The following is a 19,318-nucleotide window of genomic DNA, read 5'->3' as shown; positions in this document are numbered from 1 at the left end:
GTATGTTTTATTACGTATATTAGGGAGTTTGCCCCCTAGTCGATACCTTGCTCTTTACGCTAAAGTTCGAATTTTGTTTGAATCACAAACCCCTGAATTACAAAGGCCGGTTAATTAGAATAGATAGCTGTTTTGGAAGTACTTAAAAAAAATTTAGCGAAAAGGGCGAGGTATTGACTAGGGGACGAACCCCCCCCCCCCCTAATGTTGCTCCTTGCTTTCAGTTGAAAAAAATATTTTTTTGTTTAATTCCTGATCGTTTTTTAAATAATGCTGGGAAATCCGGCGCCCCCTTCATTGAAATGTCCATTCCCACAAGGGAACAACCTCCATGGGAAACTCCTTCCATGTCGCCCCCTCCTACGACACCCCCCCCCCATCAGAATAAATCCTTCCTGAAGCGTCTTTATACTTGCCATTAACCAATACTATATGTAAACAATGGGCAAAGTTCATAACTTCCAGCCCATCCCCCGGGAACTGTGGGGGATTAATTCATCCTCAAAGACATATTTATTAGATTTTCGACTATGCTGAACAAAATGGATATCTCAAAATTTTGATTGGGTGACTTTGGGAAAAAACATGAGCGTGGGAGGGGGCCAAGTTGCCCTCCAATTTTTTTGTTAACTTAAAAAGGGCACTAGAACTTTTAATTTTCGTTCAAATGAGCCCTCTTACAATATTCTAGGACTACTGGATTGATTCGATTACCCCTGGGAAAAAAACGAACAAAAAAAACAAACAACAAATAAACACGCATCCGTGATCTTTCTTCTGACAAAAAATACAAAATTCCACATTTTTGCAGATAGGAGCTTGAATCTGATACACTGAATCCGATGGTGTGATTTTCATTAAAGTTCTATGACTTTTTGGGGGTTGTTTCCCCCTTTTTTTTGAAAATCAGAAAAATATTCTCAGGCGCGTAGCTTTTGATGGGTAAAACTAAGCTTAATAAAACTTATATATTTGATATAAGCATAAAATTTGATTCTATTGATGTATCTATGGGTATTAAAATTCCGGTTTTTAGAGTTTCGGTTACTATTGAGCCGGGTCGCTCCTTACTTACAGTTCGTTACCACGAACTGTTTGATTAAATAAAAAAAAAAGTTTTTTTAACTGAAAGTAAGGAACGACATTAAAACTTAAAACGAACAGAAATTATTAACAACGCCTCGCTCTTTACGCTAAAGTTTTTTATTGTTTAAAAAAAAACAGAGTTGTGAGAAAGTCAAACTTTAGAGTAAAGAGCGAGGCGTTGAGGAGGGGACAGTCCCTTTCATATACGGAATAATTTCTGTTCGTTTTAAGTTTTAACGTCGTTCCTTACTTTAAGTTAAAAAAAAAAACAACTTGTTTTTTAATTTAATTTTTGAATGTTTTTGAATTAATGCAGGTTTTGATTTTGGCTCACCGTACATGAATAATTAAAACAAAATTTGCATATTAATCTTACTTTTATTTGGTTTAATGGCTTTCTCAAAACTTGTTTAATTTTATTTACGAACGTTTTTATTAGTAATAAATATACGTAACTTACGAATAAACTTACGTAATAAACTTCTATATTTATATATTTTTAATACGTATATTAAGGGGTTCGCCCCCTAGTCAATACCTCGCTCTTTATGCTAAAGTTTGAATTTTGTTGCAATTCTTTAAAAATTACCCCTTAATCACAAAGGCCGTTAATTAGAATAAATAGCTATTACGAATGTACTACAAAATCTTTGGCTTAAAGAGTGAGGCATTGACTAGGGGGTGAACCCAATCATATACGCAATAACTTCTTTTGATTTTGAGTTTTGATGTTGCTCCCTGCTTTCAGTTGAACAACTTATTTTTTTTTAATTTAATTTCTGATCGTTTTTTTAAATAATGCTGGGAAATCTGGTCCCCCCCTTCATAGCAATGTCCCTTACCCCATGAAAACTTCCTTCATGGAAAGATCCTGTCACATAACCCCCGACCCACCCCACCCCCCACTACCAGAAAAAATCCCCCTTGAAAAGGTCTGTATACTTCCCAATAACCACTACTATATGTTAACATTGGGTAAAGCTGATAACTTTCAGCCCTCCCCCCCCCGGGAACTTCGGAGATTAAGTCATCCTAAAAGACATATTTATCGTATTTTCGATCATGCTGAACAAAATGGCTATCTTAAAATTTTGGTCGGGTGACTTTGGGAAAAAATGAGCATGGGAGGGGGCCTAGTTGCCCTCCATTTTTTTGGTCACTTAAAAAGGGCACTAGAACTTTTAATTTTCGTTCCGATGAGCCCTCCCACAGAATTCTAGGACCACTGGGTCGATACGATCACCCCTGGAAAAAAAAAAACAGATAAAAAAAAATAATAATAATAAACACGCATCCGTGATCTTTCTTCTGGCAAAAAAATACAAAATTCCACATTTTTGCAGATAGGAGCTTGAAACCTCTACAGTAGGGTTCTCTGATACGCTGAATATGATGGTGTGGTTTTCATTAAGGTTCTATAGCTTTTAGAGGGTCTTTCCCCCTTTTTTCGAAAATCAGCCTAATTTTCTCAGACGCGTAGTTTTGATTGGTAGGACTAAACTTGATGTAACTTATATATTTGAAATCAGCAGTAAAATCTGATTCTTTTGATGTATCTATTGGTATCAAAATCCCGTTTTCTAGAGTTTTGGTTACCATTGATCCGGGTCGGTCCTTACTTACAGTTTGTTACCAGGAACTGTTTGACTTCCCCCTCAATATGGTTTTAAAGTTCCAAATTAGTACCCTTAGACATTCCTTAGATTTTGCTATTGTACCGTTTTGACAGCACTCCTTCATATAGTGTGTTTTGATTTTGTTTGACATCCCTCTTAACATTTTATAAAGGTTTTATCTTTAAATCCTTAGCCTTTTTCAAAACTCAGGATCAATCTTGCCCCATTTCCCAATAATCAACTTTATATATAAACAATGGGCAATTTAACATAAAATACAATACCTGCCCCAGGACTTGGGGGGGGGGGTGTCATTCCTTGAAGCATAGTTATTTGACTTTTGGACTTCTTTGAATAAGATGAACATAGAATATATATTTGAACATATACAGTGGGTAACTTAAATAACGTACAATAATAGCCCCAGGGGCTAGGGGGTTTAGTCAACCCTGGAGGCATAGTAATTTTCCGTTTAGACTATTTTAACAAAATGGCTACTTCAAAATTTCGATCAGATCTATTTGGGGAAAAGAGAGAAGGGAAGAGGGGTTGGCCCTCCGATCACTTTTGACTCTTAAAAAGGACACTAGAACTTCTTATTTACAATTGAATGAGCCCACTTCGAAATTTATACGACCACCCCTTCCATAAAAACCTTATATATGTCAAAAATGAGCAACTTGCATAACTTACGGCCCTTGCCCTGGAGGCTGTGGGGCGTTGGTTAAAACCAGACGCACAGTGATTCGACCTTTGGATTATTATCTATTATCTGTTAGACATTTTCTGTTAGGTAAGTGTCCTTTTTTCTCCTGTACGGAAATTGCTTTCACCTGCACTTTTTAATGGCAAAGATTTTTTTTCTTAATCTAATGGTAAAAATAACTTGGTTTGTATTAAATTGTTCAGGATGCCAGAGCGTGAATGCTCAAACCTAGCAAATTGGTAATGAGATCAAAAAAAATTGCCCATTCATTTCCCTTTTCTCTGATTGGTTGGTCTGCCCCTGACCTGCGAAAGAGGCGATTTTACTTATCTTGTGTTTACAAGTTTTGTAGTTAGTACACAATGAGCTCTTAATTAAGTTTAAGTTTTGGACAAGTTTTAATCTGGTGAATAAAAGTGAGTTATAATTTATAACCCCGCTTTTGGTTATTCTCTAGCCCGTTTAGGGTGGGGAAGAGAGTTTTATCGATTTCATAGTAGCCTAAATTTTAAGTGGGGTATGCTACCTTCGTTTACCAATCTTTGTAGATAGTGGCACCAAATCTCTCAGAAGGGTGCAGTTGGAGAAAAAATCACTAACAAAATCTAATATTATTGAAGCATTAAATAGGTATTTTTAATACTCGGCAGGGGGGGGGGGCTACCGGAACCCTCTGCAACCTTCGTAAGAGCTTCTTTTGCGGTAAAATAGAATTTTTATGAATAAGTTCAATAGTCAATATTCGGTACTGGTGCATTATACCTATCACAGTGCTATATACTGTCCAAGGAAACCAGACATGGAAACCCGTAAAACGGGTATTTGCTGTCTAAAGTTACGTATTTAGTATATGCTATGCTTTATCCCACCCCCCTAATGTGCAAATATATAGTCCAAATTTGTTTCTAAACTATTATATGTTCATTCTATTTTATTTCACTTGCATTAGTCAAACTTGACCTTTTTGTGTGTTAGGTATAATGCATCAGTACCCAATATTCTTAGGTAGGGTCAGATAGATTACAGTTGTTTTATCTAAACAATTTAAATTCTTCAAAAACTTCTCAAAGTCTGAAGGAACCTCAGGTGTATTTATTGCAGCTGACAGCTGGATTACTCCACTCCACATGCATTACTAACCCTGGCGGCAGATGTTAATACTATTCAGGCAAAATTTCAAAACACTCCTCCTCCTTCCTCCCCACCTGCTTTGCTTATTAGTAAGAACCAAAATAAGATGCTTCTTTTTTCATTTTTTGCTGTCCAATCTTTTATCTTATGACTCCCGTATTTGCTATCCACTCGTAGAAGTCATGGTTAGGGCCAAGTTGAGACCTGACAGCGGCCCCTCAGCTAATGAATTATTGAGGAGTCTATTGGGCATCAGTCAACCAATAAATTGCAACCCAAAAATCTTTACGAATCTTAAAAAAAGTTTGCACACAAAATAATCTGTATGTAGTATTTACCAATCATTTCAAAAACATAAATTACCTACCTTTTGGTAAAGATAAAACCCAGTTACTCGCCAAAAAGGGGTCTATCAAATACCATGCGATTGTGGCAAATACTATGTAGGTAAAACTCACCATAATTTAGAGAAACCCCTACAACGGCATGACGATGATATTACCAAAGCTCTAAATTCTAATATTGCTACTATTTCTTTTGATTCTGCCTTAGGCAGGCATGTTTTTGAAAATCCTCGCCACAAAATACTTTTTGAAGAATCTGCCCTTATTAGCAATGACCTAGGTATAAAACAGGTAGTTCGAGAAGCAATTGAAATCAAACTTAATATTAATAATAATGTTTCCTTAAATAGGGACTTGGGGAAATATTCATTAAACACTATACACAAATTTAATCAAAAATAACCTTACAAAATATTTTAAAAAACCAGTAGACATTATTACAGAACCGGTAACAAAAAGACCTTTGAGGTTAGCTGCCAAAAAGGCAGCGTTAGCAATAAGAACGTTTTTTTAATTATTTTTCTTTCATTTGAATGAATCCTTGTTTTACCTCATTTTATTTATCAGTTCTGGTTGAACTTCGCTGGAGTAGGGATGCCAAGGCTCTTTTGTAAAACTTTACCTTTAGTTTTATCTGTCGCATGTTGTCGTGAGTTTTCTTTCTTTTATATATTTTTGTCTTGCTGAGGACGGCCCTTGGACATAGGGCCGAAATATTTATTCAAGTTATCTTCACCGTCTTGTGAAAAGATTTCCCTATCGTTCTTCTTGTTTTTGATGTTAGTCAACCAGTAGTTCTTTTATTTTTTGCTTGATTAGTTTGATACGCCAAGAGTCGAGTAGAAACGTCCTCGAGCAAAAACCCTCGGTTTTTCATGGGGAAATCTGATCTATCCACAACAGTCAGGGCCAGATTACCACCTTACAGGGGACTTCAGCTGATGAAACGTTGGGGGAGATATGAATCAGAGGGGTGACCCCCCCCCCCTGACAGGCCCGCTAGACCGATAATTCAGTAGTTTAATCTGACTCAATTAGTAAACCTATTTAACAGACTCCTAACAAGTTGGGGGTCTACTAGACGCTACCCAACTAATTGTTTCCACCGAGATTCGGAAAAAAATGTGATTGAGTCTGATCTCTGGTAATTCGCGGACAAATTTGGTCTACTTATAAAGTAATAGTCAGGGCTAGATTAAGACTTTGCAAAGCTCCTCAGTTAATGAAATTTCAGGGTAGCCAAGGCATGGATCCAGGGGGAACCCCTTCCGCCCCTGAACGATCGATTTTAGGTTTCGGGTCTATTAGAAACCGTCCGAACGGTTGTTCTTAGTAATTTTTTTTTGTCCGACTAGATAAAGAATTAAAATCTACCAGATTTGGAAGATCATGTTATCACCCAAAATATTGGTTTCTCAATGGTAAAATTTGATTCACTCGTGGTAGTCATAGTGAGGGCCAGGTTTAAGACTTCGAAGACCTTCTCATATAATGAAGTTTTGTTTCACATGTGGATCCCAGGGATGGGGCTTTGTTTAGGCTCCATAACATTTTTGGAATCTTAGTGGATTTCAACCCTTATCTAGTTGAGTAAGAAACAACAGGAACAGCCAGTTGGGCTACGCTTAATAGACCTCTAACATTTATTCTATGAGTTCTAGTTAGCATTCTCGGGAGATAGTTCTAGGTGAATACCCCCCTGGAAAATACCCCCGGAAAATAACCCCCCTTCCGTGGGAAATACCCCCCCCCTCCCCGTAAAAATACCCCCCTCCCGCGGAAAATACCCCGCCCCCCCCCCCCAAAAAAAAACGTGGAAAATAAGACTTTCCAAATGTGAGAATTTATTTGAGTTTTATTTTTTTAATTTCCATAGGGGGATGGAATTTTGTTACTTGTGTATTATGCGCCACTCACTCAAGTTTACGCTGTGTAAAATTCGAGAACACAATGTTTTTTTTTTGTTAGTTTCTCCGTTACTTTAGAAATAAGTTTGCGCTATAGATTTGCACATTAGGGGGGGATAAGCATAACGGGTCTGCATGGAAAATGTGCTTGGTGCAATTATTCTGCATATTAGATAGATAGACAAATAAGTGTATTTTAAAGCCAAATATACGGCCATGAACACAGTAAAAAAATGAATATAGTGAATGGGGGGGGGGGGGTTTAACCCCCCAAAAATGCCCTCCCCCACGAAAAATACCCCCCTCCTTCGGAAAGTAACCCCAGCGAAAATACTCCCTCCTTGGAAAATACCCTCCCCCCTGTGGAAAATAAGGTTTCTAAATTTGAAACTTTTATTTAAGATTTTTTATAGTTTTGTTGAAAAGGGCAAATGAATGGGAAAAAGAGGAATTTACACACCAGAAAGTGACTTAAAAACTTAAAGAAAAAAAAAACACAAATCCATTTGTGCTGAAAAGGCTTCAATATTATTTTCAGCAATTTTTGGCAGTAGCGGGTGCCAAATTAAAAAAAAAAAATGAAGAAGAAAAACAATTTAGGCAAACAATCATCAAAATTAAGCTAAAACATATGGCACCAAAAAGTTTAAGAAGGTTTAGCTATCCTTTGAAAAGATAGTTGGCTTTGGGAACCAACACATTCTAAATTGTTTAAGTTTTTACGGACAAAACTGTTGTCATATTCTACGAGTTTCTTTTTCGTATCTTCCAAGTGCAAAACTACCACAAGTCACCATTAACAAATAAATGAAACCCAAAACTAACAGAAATTATAATAGATAGCCTAGTCAAACTCAAAACGAGCAAAAAGTAAAAGGAGTACGGCTGACAACACCATGTCTTCTTCAGACCAGAAAATAATTTGCACTTTACTTAAAAAAACTTGTATTGTCAGTTTGATATACATATTGTGATATATATTCCTTATAGTCTTAATACTTCTTTATTTGTTGAAGTAAAAAAAGTGAAGACATTTAAAATGTATTTTGTTTTTAGTAAAGTGCAAATTACTTTCTGGTCTTGAGGAGGTGTGGGGGTTGACAGCCCTACTCATGCTAATTGTTGCTATTTGGATTTGAATAGGTTATTTATTGTTATTTCTGTTCGTTTTGGGTTCAATTCACTTATTTATGGTTATTTGTGGTAGTTTTACGCATGGAAAATTATTTGAATTTATTTCTACTCATTTTTGACTTAACGAGGCCATGACAGGTCCCGGGGGAAGGGCTGCGATTCCCGATGGAGCTATGAAATATAGCTCCACTTTTTTTACTTCAACAAATAAAGCTAGAAAGAATTATTTTCTGACTTCAACTATAAACAAAACTGACTAAAACTATAAAAAAAAAACTCTAATAAAAGTTTCAAATTTAGAAACCTTATTTTCCACGAGGGTATTTTCCAAGGAGGGGGTATTTTCCGTGTGGGTTACTTTCCGAAGGAGGGGGGTATTTTTCGTGGGGGAGGGCACTTTTGGGGGGTTAAACTCCCCTCCCCATTCACTATATTTATTTATGTTATTTTACTGTGTTCATGGCCGTATATTTGGCTTTAAAATACACTTATTTGTCTATCTAGCTAATATGCAGAATAATTGTACCAAACACATTTTGCATGCAGACAAGTTATGCTTACACCCCCCCCCCTCCCTAATATGCACATCTATAGCGCAGATTTATTTGTAAAGTAACAAAGAAACTAACAAAAAAAAAACGGTGTGTTCTCGAATTTTGCACAGCGTAAACTTGAGTGAGTGGCGCATAATAGCCATTTCCCTACAAGTACCAAAATTCCATTTCCCTACGGAAAAAAAAAAAAAAAACTCAAATAAAATTCTCAACTGTGGAAAGCCTTATTTTCCACGGGAATTTTTTTTTTGGGGGGGGCACCTCGGGAGATATATATTTTAGGGTAGTAGTAAAGGAAACGGCTGTTCCAAAACGGCAGCAATATTTTCGCATAAATCAATTATTTCCCAGGAAAAAATAATTAATAAAAAATTTTAGCATACGAAAATTTTCGAATTCTCGATAGGGAGTATAATTGTATTGGTCTTCGATTTAATGAGAGTAAGACTGAGTTCCTGATCACCGCTCAGATTGCCCGACAAATGTTTAGTTGGGTGAACACGTTATTAAAGCACAACTGACGTATTGTGCTATTAAAGCACACTGACGTATCTTGGTGTACCGATTGGGTCAAATTTTCGAGCCACTCATCAACTTCTGAAAGATTTTTTTGTCAAACAAATCTAGGAATATGTATACTAGTTGATTTAACGGAAGATGTTTACTAGTTGAATTAAAGTTAAAATTTAACAGCCGTATCTTAGCTAGCGTTTATAATGCATTTGTTTTACCGCATCTGCTCGCCCTTGAACCTTTTTGGTCTCTTCTTACTGCTCCAGAATGCGAAATATTTGCTGCGGCTGCCTCTCCGGACTAACAACATCTCCCTATCCTCGCAGTACGGAGTCGCTAGTCCAGTGTCCGCGGGGCGGAAAAGAAGTGAGAGATATCGGAGGCAGATTGTTGGCGAAGGCACCTTTGAAATCGTCCTTCGTTGATCATGCCTTTGTTCCTGGGTGTGAATGCCTTCATTTGCGGTTTCTTGTCAGTTCTTCTTTGTTTTGGTTTGATCAAATCACTTAGGATAACTGTTGATGATCAGACAAAATCCGTAAGAATCTTCCAAATCCCTTGCTCTTACCATACCACTGCAGCGTATTTATGTATAGCATGTACCGCGACATATATCGCTCTGTTGCGGAACAAAAATACTGCTTTCACAGCTTTTGATACGAAAGCATCCCAAGCAGCCGTTTCTCGTGACCAGCAGTCTGTAGCCCGGAAGTGGTAAGAGATACAAACTCAAAGTATTTCTTGGTTGGGGATCGTGAAATAGGGTAGAAAAGTTCTAACTAATTTCTCAAAATTTTTAGCAGTTTTCAAGAAAAATAACAGATTCTGTTTTTTTCTCATGTTCTACATGATGTCAAGACAATACTATCCTAGCTGGATAGACTTTTTCAGAACTCTCTGCAGAACATTAAATCATCTTTCTGGGAACTGGAGAACAAAATTATGTATCTCTTCTAGATTTCTTCGAAATAATTCTAGAAAAGTTGATCTCGAATGCCAAATTCTGATTTTTTGGGCTTTACGCATGATGGTTTGAACTTTATTATAGAAGACATCGCTTCGTTCATTTAGAAATTCTTTCCAAAGTTGTTATGACGCATCAAATTTTTTGATATCTTAGAGAAAATATTTTTCTAGAAAAAGATTGATGTTTTTGAACAAGGATAAATAGATCTTGATCTTCTAAGAACCGGAGTTGTTATCGGTTTTCAAAAATGAAATTCGTTCCGTGACTTTCTATTTTGAAGTTTTTACCATGCAAATTTCCAACATTTTACCCAAGTAATATTTCCCATTTTATAAGCTAAACTTTGTAGAAGTCGAATATTTTGAATACTGATAGAACTTCATATTATATCTTCGAAAACCTAAGCAAAATTTTTTTATCTTTCATGAAATTCTGGGAAATAATACCGCAGACCCTGATGTCTAAACAGAGAAGTTCCGATTGTTTTTTTAATTGTTTTTATTCCGATTTTCATTACATTTTAGACATTTAATGCCGTGAAAAGTAAGCAAGAAGACACGTACTCTTCTATATCTGAAAATAAACCCTGCGCTAAAAAATAAAAGTTTACACAAGCTTTTTAGAAATAAAATAATTTTGAATACTAATAGAACGTCATATTATCTCTTCGAAAACTTAAGCGAAATTTTCGTATCGCTCTCATAAATTTTTGGGAAATAATACCGCAAATCGTGATTTCGAAACAGAGCAGTTCCTAATGTTTTCATATAATTTTCGATTTTGATATTTATTTTGTCTTACAAATTTAATGCCATGGAAAGTCAGCCAGAAGACTTGCACTCTTCTGTATCTAAAAGAAATCATTAACTTTGAATAACGATAAAACTTTGTATTACCTCTTCGACAACCTAATCAAAATACCATATCACTCATAAATTTTTGGTAAATAATACCCGAAATCCTAATCTGGAAACATAACCAATTTCTTCAAAAATTTTCGATTTTGATATTTATTATATTTTGGAGGTTTAATACCATGAAAAGTAAGCAAGAGGGCATGCACTCTTGTAGATCCGAAAATGAATCTTACACTAAAGGGCTCGGCACACGTTGCTGATTTCGGGAACCGATTTCAGCATCAGTGGACAAACGATAACGGTAAGAAAAATTTGTTGAAAGAAAAATTTATTGCGCAAAATTTTCAAAACAAAAATCATGGACACAAATAGTCAACTGGAGTTTATTAACAGTTGCATGATTGATCTCAGCTTAGTTCTCAGCTTAGTAGTGGGGTCTTTCACCACAGATACCTCTGGTTGACTATTTATTTGTATCCCTATTTTTGTTTTGATGATCATGATGAAAATCAGCGCTGATTTTGTGAATCGGCGCCGAAAACTAGAAAATTTTTCAAGCTAAAATCGACGCCGATTTCTTTTAAAATCGGCGCTGATTTGGAAATCACTTCACGAAATCAGCTACGTGTGCCCAGCCCTTAAGAAATAAAAGTTTCCACAATGACCCGTTGCATGGATAATCACTAACCGTAGTAGCACAGAGTCTTAATGCAGCTGAAAACAAAAACAGTACGGATACAGAGTTTGGCGATTACTTCTTACACACGAAAGTTTGTAATTAAAAGTTGATAATGCATTTGTATATGTGTTAGGGAGCTTACAAATATATCACCCATGAGATAAAGCTGCAGATGTTGCTTCAGAACTATGACCCCATAGATCATGGTTGCTGCAACACTCCTCGGGGCTTTGGCAATGGAGGTCTAGGGCTTACTATTCTATGGTATCTTGAGTACCAGAAATTTCTGGGGCGGGGGGGGCAACCAAAAGTTATTTTTTTAAAAATTTAGAAGGGGATATTTTGATTTGCCTATTTTTGTACGTTTTTAGTGTCGTCTTTCTTGGTGAGGGGATTGCCCCCCCCCCCCCTACCAACTCCTATTCCTATTATACTCGCTACAGTTTACTGCTTTACTGCATCAGGATTCTGAAGTCTCCTAGATTTACTGATAACAGTAAATCGTAATTATAGTAAAATATTATAGTAAGTATAGTAATCGTACTATAATCGTAATTATAGTAAGTATAGTAAAATAAAATTTTCGTAGAACCGATACTTTTGAGGTACACCCGAAAATATTTACTTTGTTTTTCAAAGAAAATGTCTCGAGAAGTAAAAATTAAGGGGCTGATCTCTTTCTGTCCAATCAGATTCATCCATAGTTAGACAGAAGAAAAGAGCAACATGCTCCGATATTTTCTTAGTCTTTAACTAACTGAGGTGGAGGAACGTTCACTACTCTGTAAGTTGACAACTGAAATTGTTCGTTCATTCTGGCTCACAAACAATGTATTGTATTCTTGCTTTATATTCATTATAAAAAATAGTATATACCTGTTTCGCATTTTTTTTTTAAGTTGTAACTGTTTTATTTGAATTTTCGTTTGTTTTTTGAATGGTTTGAGCGAGCTTGGTACTTTATTAGATTCTACCTTTCAAAAAGTGAAAACTGTAATGATTAGGAAATAAAATGGCGAAATAAAAATTGGATTAATTTGGCATCTTATAATTTTAACAGTGTCCTACTTTCTTTTCTTGATTTAGAATCTTATTTACGAAATACTTACCCTAAACTTAAACTTTTCCACATGCTGACCGATGGTCTGCGTTGCACAGGCAGGGCTTCCACTCTCGAAAATTAGAATTCGGGGACAAGTCTTAAAAATTCGGGGAGTTTTCGGGGACAAGTCTTCAAGATTTGGTGATTTTTCGGGGAAAAAACAAAATGGTATTTCGTTGCGAAAATTAGGGAGCCAAAATTGGTTCTAGCTTCGTTTTCAGGCTCAAGTAGGGCTTGTATCTGCGTAGTAAATCAAGCCATTTACAAAATAGGTTTTAGAGCCAGAGCCCGGGATTGGAACCCATAGCTGAAAACACTTATTGTTGATTATTGCGGCAAAAACTTCAAAATTGTTTTTTAAAAAAAGAAGAAAAATAGTTAACACAATGGAGCTGTAAATACCAGTAGCAATTTTATATCAAGTCATTAATCTCAGAAATTCATTAATAATATTTAAAAACAAAAACATATTGTTTGCGGTTTCCAGATAAGTAAATTAAATAGACAAATTCAACCTATACGGGGTAATATTAAAACTTAAAAACAAATAAGAACTAAACTTAACAAGTAAATTTAAACTTAAATTAAAAAGGGAATTTTTGTGACAATAGAGACATTATTGGTTTTTCATGCTACTTCTAAGGACTTAGGTGTTTACCCCCCCCCTCCTTGCAAAAATATACCCCACAGAAAATATTCCCCCGCTGAAAATACTCCCCACGGAAAGTACCACGGAAATTCTCCCCGCGGAAAATATCCCCCGCGAAAAATACCCACCCCCGTGCGGAAAATACCCCATCGGAACATACATTTTTTTCATTGTTTGTTTCTACTATGCTTTCCTTTCTTTGGGTTACCTCATAATTACTATATAGTCACCGATTAACCCCCAACCCTCCCACCAACCCTGTGACCATCCATATTCCAAATATAATGCTTATTGCAGTCTCATTTCTATATCAGCCCATCTAATGCCTGGACATGATAGCTGTAGGCTACAAATCATATAAAATTTACTAATTCTTTTACTTCGCACTAACATTATTTGACATTATTAACCAACTGTTCGTGATAAATATGCCCGAAAATATTTAAAACTTGACAAGAAAACAATATGAGCCTAATACCCAAATTTTTACTTTAAGCTGTATTGTATATTTTCTTATGGATAATATTTTTGGGGTTACTTCCGTTTGAATCCTCTATTCCTCGATCTTTTACATAGTCTGTAGCTAAATTTTTCCTCATTAGGAGGGGCAGGGAGTTGTGCATTTTTTATGGTAAGAAGATCGTATTTAAGGATAGTTCTTAGGAAGAAATAAATTATACCATATTTACTTTTAAATTTTTTTTTATCTCAGAATTAGCCTTCATACAAGGTTATTAATTGTTAAAGCATTAGAAGTTGTAAAGGTAGGCCTTAGATATTTAAACATATTTACTTGGCTATCCCATATTTGAGCAGAATATATTTTCCGTAAAATTTCGTTTGTCTAACTAACAGGTTTGCGAGACCGTAAAAAGTTCCCAAAACTGCAGTTTAAAATATTACGCCCACTGAAAATATTACACGGGTGAAGGGACCAGAGTAATAATTATGAGGGATTTCTGGGTGAATACGTTTCAGGATAAAGGGTGGTATGACAAACGCAATTCTCAGATAAAAAGAAAAGAACTTGAATTTTACACACCAAATGAAACAAAAGCTTAAAAGGTAAGAATTCCTTGCAAGAAGATAAATTTCTGCAATATATTATACTTTCAATTATTACGTATTAAACATTAATACAGTATGTCCAAAACCGAAAATAGCGAAAGAAAACCAAATTTAAACTTATGATTCGGTTTTCAAAGCAATTCTCTTTCTTTAGAAGTTCAATTTCAAAATCCAGAATCTAACTGAGCGTTCCTCTAAACACATTCAAGTATAATTCTTGGCTAATTTTGTCAAGATACTTGACCACGAATGATGCAAATGTAAGAATCTTCTAACATTTGGAATACTGCATTCGAAATTATTAAATCTAAATAAAAGAAAGTGATACTTTTGTGAACATATAAAGAACCTCTATAATTAAATTGTATCGGTCTGGTTCTTATGCAAAGTAACACAGGAGACGTAAATTAACAAGCAAGAGAGTAGTGAAAAATTATGGTATGTAAAGTAATGTTTGCTAGGGATAGTCACTAGGGGTCAAACCGTGGATGAGTGATTTTCGGGGAAATTTCGGGGATTTGGGGAAAAATAAATTTTTTCGGGGAGACACATAGATTTTCGGGGAGATCCCCGAAAATTCGGGGATAGTGGAAGCCCTGGCACAGGTACCAATCTCCTGATTCACTGCTTTCGGCCGAGAGTGCAATGCGTGGTTGGGGTCAAATCATCCGACGCTTCCGGTGTTTTTCCCCTTGATTTTCATTTAGAGCAGGCACATCCATTTAGGACTCTGGCTGAGCTTACAGATTCACACCATTGACCCCGTTCCAAACCAATCAACAACGCCAGGACTAAAAAACCATCTTCTCAGGATTTCAAGTCCAGTGCGATGAGCTATTTGCAAAATAGCTCATTAAATTTTAATTTGCATCACCTGGAGAGTTTGATTTTGTTCTAAAGAGGAGGCGTGCATATACTCTACAGAAAGAAAGTCTATTTCTTTAGTTCTTTGCATGGTTTATTATTTTATAGGTGGTTTATTGTTCAGTAGGTTTTTATAATTAAAGTTTTTGGCATTGTTGTAGAATTTGACACTTTGGATTTCTGGATTTTATACTTATAAGCTCTACACTAGGCTACCTTTTACTAGTTGTAACATCTTAATCTAGGCTATTCTATTCACTTCATGAGTGGATTGGACTCCTCATTTTCTCTGGAATAAGGCCTTATCAATCCCATTTGATTACATTTTTGAATTGCCATTTTAAGTTAGGGTTTTTATTCTCAAATTGAATCTGAATTTGTAGACCAGCCAAATTTTCGAACAGACAATAGATAACGAATTCGAAATTTATAGTTTTCATTATGTTTTATAGCCCAACTGTTTGTTTTTGGTTAAATGCCATTTCCCTAATCCATTTTTGACGATTAACTAAAAGATATAATCTATAAAAGTTTGTTTTAGGGCAGCATATTGTCACTGTGGTGACTATTCTGTGGAGTAGTTGTGATTTTGAGGTTACTTATAGTCCTACTCTGCAGTATGATTTTTTTTTCAGGTATGAGAGGGGGTCTAATAAGTCGAAATTGCTTCATTTCCTCTGGGTCCTCAGGACTGATCTTTGGTGGGAGCAGGCTTCTGTTCCGGTGTGCGTGTAACTGAACCCCCGTGTAACTGAACCCCAAGCAACTGAACCACCGTGTAACCAAACCCCCGGGTAACTGAACTCCATTTAACTAAAACCTCGTGTAACTAAACCCCCGTGCAACTCAACCTCCTTTAACTGAACCTCCGTGTAACTGAACCCCCGTGTAAGTGAACCACCGTGCAACTGAACCACCGTGCAACTGAACCCTCGTGTAACTGAACCACTGTGCAACTGAACCCTCGTGTTACTGAACCACCGTGCAACTGAACCCTCGTGCAACTGAACCCTCGTGCAACTCAACCACATTACTTATGTTGGGTGTAACACAATTTGGTTATAAGCAATAGTTATTTAACTATGATATGTTTATTTAACCTCTAATCTGTTTTGAATAAAATTGTAGTCCCAAAATTTAGATCGGATGTATTTGGGGAAAAAATAGGGTGGGGTTGAAGCCCTCCGATGACTTTTAACTCTAAAAAAGTGCACTGGAAATTTTGATTTCCAATCGAATGAGCCCCTCTCCCCAAAGTTCATACAAATTTTTATCTAAATAAACCTTATGTTAGCAATGAGCAACTAGCTTAACTTACAGCCCTTGACCCAGATGCTGCTGGTGGTTTTGTTAACCCCAAAGGCAGAGTGTTTTGATCTTTAGACTCTTTTGAACAAAATGTTTATTTTTATTTTGATCGGCCGGATTTGGGGGGGGGGGGGGAGTTAAGAGGGAAAGGCTGATTGCCCTGTGATTACTTTTGATTCTTCAAAATTGAACTTGAACTTTCAATTTCCAATCGAATAAGCCTCCTTCAAAGTTTTTACGATCATCCCTTCTATAAAAACAATTGATTTTTTTAACAATTGGTAACTTGCAATAACATACAGATTACTGATACAGGTGTATCTGCAATTTTTTTCGGAAGAGCTTAGCGTATCAAGATGAAACTTCTGGGGCATCTACCTGCTACTACTGCTATTAATACTGCTACTACTACTACAAATTCAACACTATTATTACTTCTACTGCTCCTACTGCAACCTCTGCTACTATTAAACTAGCACTATTAAGGCTACGCATATCGAGTTAAAAATTTGACAGAATGAGGTATTTATGGTGGAACTTGAACTAAATCAAGAGACACTATGTGCATGCAGATTTTCAAAATGGCATATCTCAAAAAGGGATTTGTGTATTAAGTTGGAAGTTTCAGAGAGCGCTTAAAGGGAAAGTCAATTCACCAAAAGGAAATATGTGCACGCTCAGGCCTGGATTTGCCACTAGGTCCCTAGGCCCGGACCTAGAAGCGCATAATCCTAGCGGGAGCAATAAATTATCACTGAGTAATCTTTTCCTGACAAAAACTGGACTGATGTGATTTATCATCGCCAGGTGCACTCTGCCGCCACGCCACAGAAAAATGACTTTAAAACAACACAGGAATTCCATGGTCACTTATAAACTGTCAGATGTCTCCCAAGAATGGTAGCTGAGAGTTCGGTATTACCCCTCTCTTTTATCAATTTTCGCTCATCAGTTGTGTTCGTTAACACACAGTTACATGGCTACATGGTTACACACAGTTACAGTTACATGAGGGCTCAGTTACACGGGTGTTTAGTTAAATGGGGTTGAGTTGCACGGTGGTTGAGTTGCACGAGGGTTCAGTTAAAGAGAGTTCAGTTGCATGAGGGTTCAGTATCACGAGAGTTCAGTTTCACGGGGCTTCAGTTGCACGATGGTTCAGTTACATGGGAGTTCAGTTAACGGGGGTTTAGTTAAATGGGGTTGAGTTGCACGAAGGTTCAGTTAAAGGGGGTTCAGTTGCACGGGGGTTCTGTAGCACGAGGGTTCAATTGCACGGGGGTTCAGTTGCACGGGGCTCAGTTGTACGGGGGTTAAGTTGCCCGGGGTTCGGTTATACGGGGGTTCAGTTGCCCGGGGGTTCAGTTGCACGGTGGTTCAGTTATAGGGGTTCAGTTACAATGGAACCTTCTGTTCCTATTAGGTAATTAGAAAATTTGAGAGGTGGTTAGTGTGGACGATACACCCCTCCCTCCGAGTATTACATCGCTTACATTTACATGAAACTGTCAATTTTTTTAATATAAAAGAATTAGTATGGGAAAGGGATCTTGGCATTCTCCCTCATCCCCCTGATATTTCACGGGCATGCTTGAAAAACAACTGCTTCCATTGAAAGCCATTAAAATATCTTAAATAGCGTACTGAATGTGAGGCTCTTAAACAACTTTGAAGTCTATCTCAACTTGAACATTGAATGAATTTTGAAAAGAAAATTGGTCAGTAAATGTTTCGCCTTAGGAAGAGTAACATATAGCTCCTTTTTGAAAAAAAATACTTAGTGATACTTAGTGATACTTAGTGATACTCTGATACTTAGTGGATTGTACATTATTTTTTCATCCTTATTTTCACTTATAGTTGTTTTTGATACAACGTTTAAAGTTGTTCAGTAAGCATAAATGTAAACCTCTTTAGTGTTTTGTCAACTCATGTAGAAAATGGAAAAACTATTTCATGAATTACGTATCAAAAAATGTAAATTTTTTTTTTTTTTTTTCAAGGTAGTTGGTGATAATTCTTTTGCCGTTAAGTTTCTTTCCGGTACTAGTCGAAACCAGTAATTCACCAAAAGTATCTTGGATGTAATTAAATAAAAAGGAAGTTGTTTTAACTGATAGGAAGGAGCAACAATAAAACTTAAAATGAACAAAAGCTGTTCCATATATAAGGAGGCCTGCCCCCTCCTCAATTCCTCACTCTTTACGCTAAAGTTTTTTAGCGCTTTAAAAAATTGGTTCCTATTCCAAATCAACTGGCCTTGTGTTTTAGCAGTTGTTCCTAAAGCATTGGGACAAACAATTCAAACTTTAGCGGAAAGAGTGAGGGATCGAGGAGATGGTAGCCCTCCTCATATACAGAATAGTGTCTGTTCCTTTTAACCTTTAATGTTGCTACTTACTTTCAGTTGAGAAAAACTTTTTTTTATTTAGTTTGTGATCGTGTTCCAATCAGGCCGGGAAATCTCCCCCTCCGTGGAAAATTACCTCCGGAAAATCCAACTCTCCCCCCGCAGAAAATCCCCCAAAAGAATTTTCGTACATTTTCCAGAAACAAATTCTGTTTGTAAATAATGTGCAAATTCCATTACTTGCAGCCATTTCCCAAGGGATTGTGGGGGGAAGGGGTCATCTCATTCCCACAGACATAGTTATTAGACCTTTCAATCATGTTGAGCAAAATGGCTATCTCAAAATTTTTATGGGACATATTTGAGGGGAAAGAGGCGTGGGAGGGGGGCTAGTTGCCATCCAATCTTTTTTGTCACTTAAAAAGGGCACCAGAAATTCGAATTTCCGTTTAAGAGAACCCTCTCCCGATCTTCCAGAACAAT

The 19,318-nt window shown here is 36.6% G+C and overlaps 1 protein-coding gene across 2 annotated transcripts in view; it reads left to right on the top strand.

Moving 5' to 3' along the window:
* The first annotated feature begins 3,715 nt into the window (after positions 1 to 3,715).
* Positions 3,716 to 19,318, top strand: part of Cth (Cystathionine gamma-lyase) — a 59,021-nt gene continuing 43,418 nt past the window's right edge. Inside the window, exon 1 of one of the 2 annotated variants that reach the window (XM_089096994.1) lies at positions 3,716 to 3,824. The gene's annotated coding sequence lies outside the window, so the exon portion shown is untranslated. Of the gene's footprint in view, positions 3,825 to 12,267; positions 12,279 to 19,318 lie in introns of those variants that run through there. The other variant, XM_089096995.1, reaches the window with a different exon arrangement.

The sequence above is a fragment of the Artemia sp. Qi Xiang Cuo genome, chromosome 11 (assembly GCF_049724085.1).
Source record: "Artemia sp. Qi Xiang Cuo chromosome 11, ASM4972408v1, whole genome shotgun sequence".
Lineage (NCBI taxonomy): Eukaryota > Metazoa > Arthropoda > Branchiopoda > Anostraca > Artemiidae > Artemia > Artemia sp. Qi Xiang Cuo.
The sequence above is the reverse complement of the archived record's forward strand: the minus strand, read 5'-3'. Positions and strand labels throughout refer to the sequence as shown.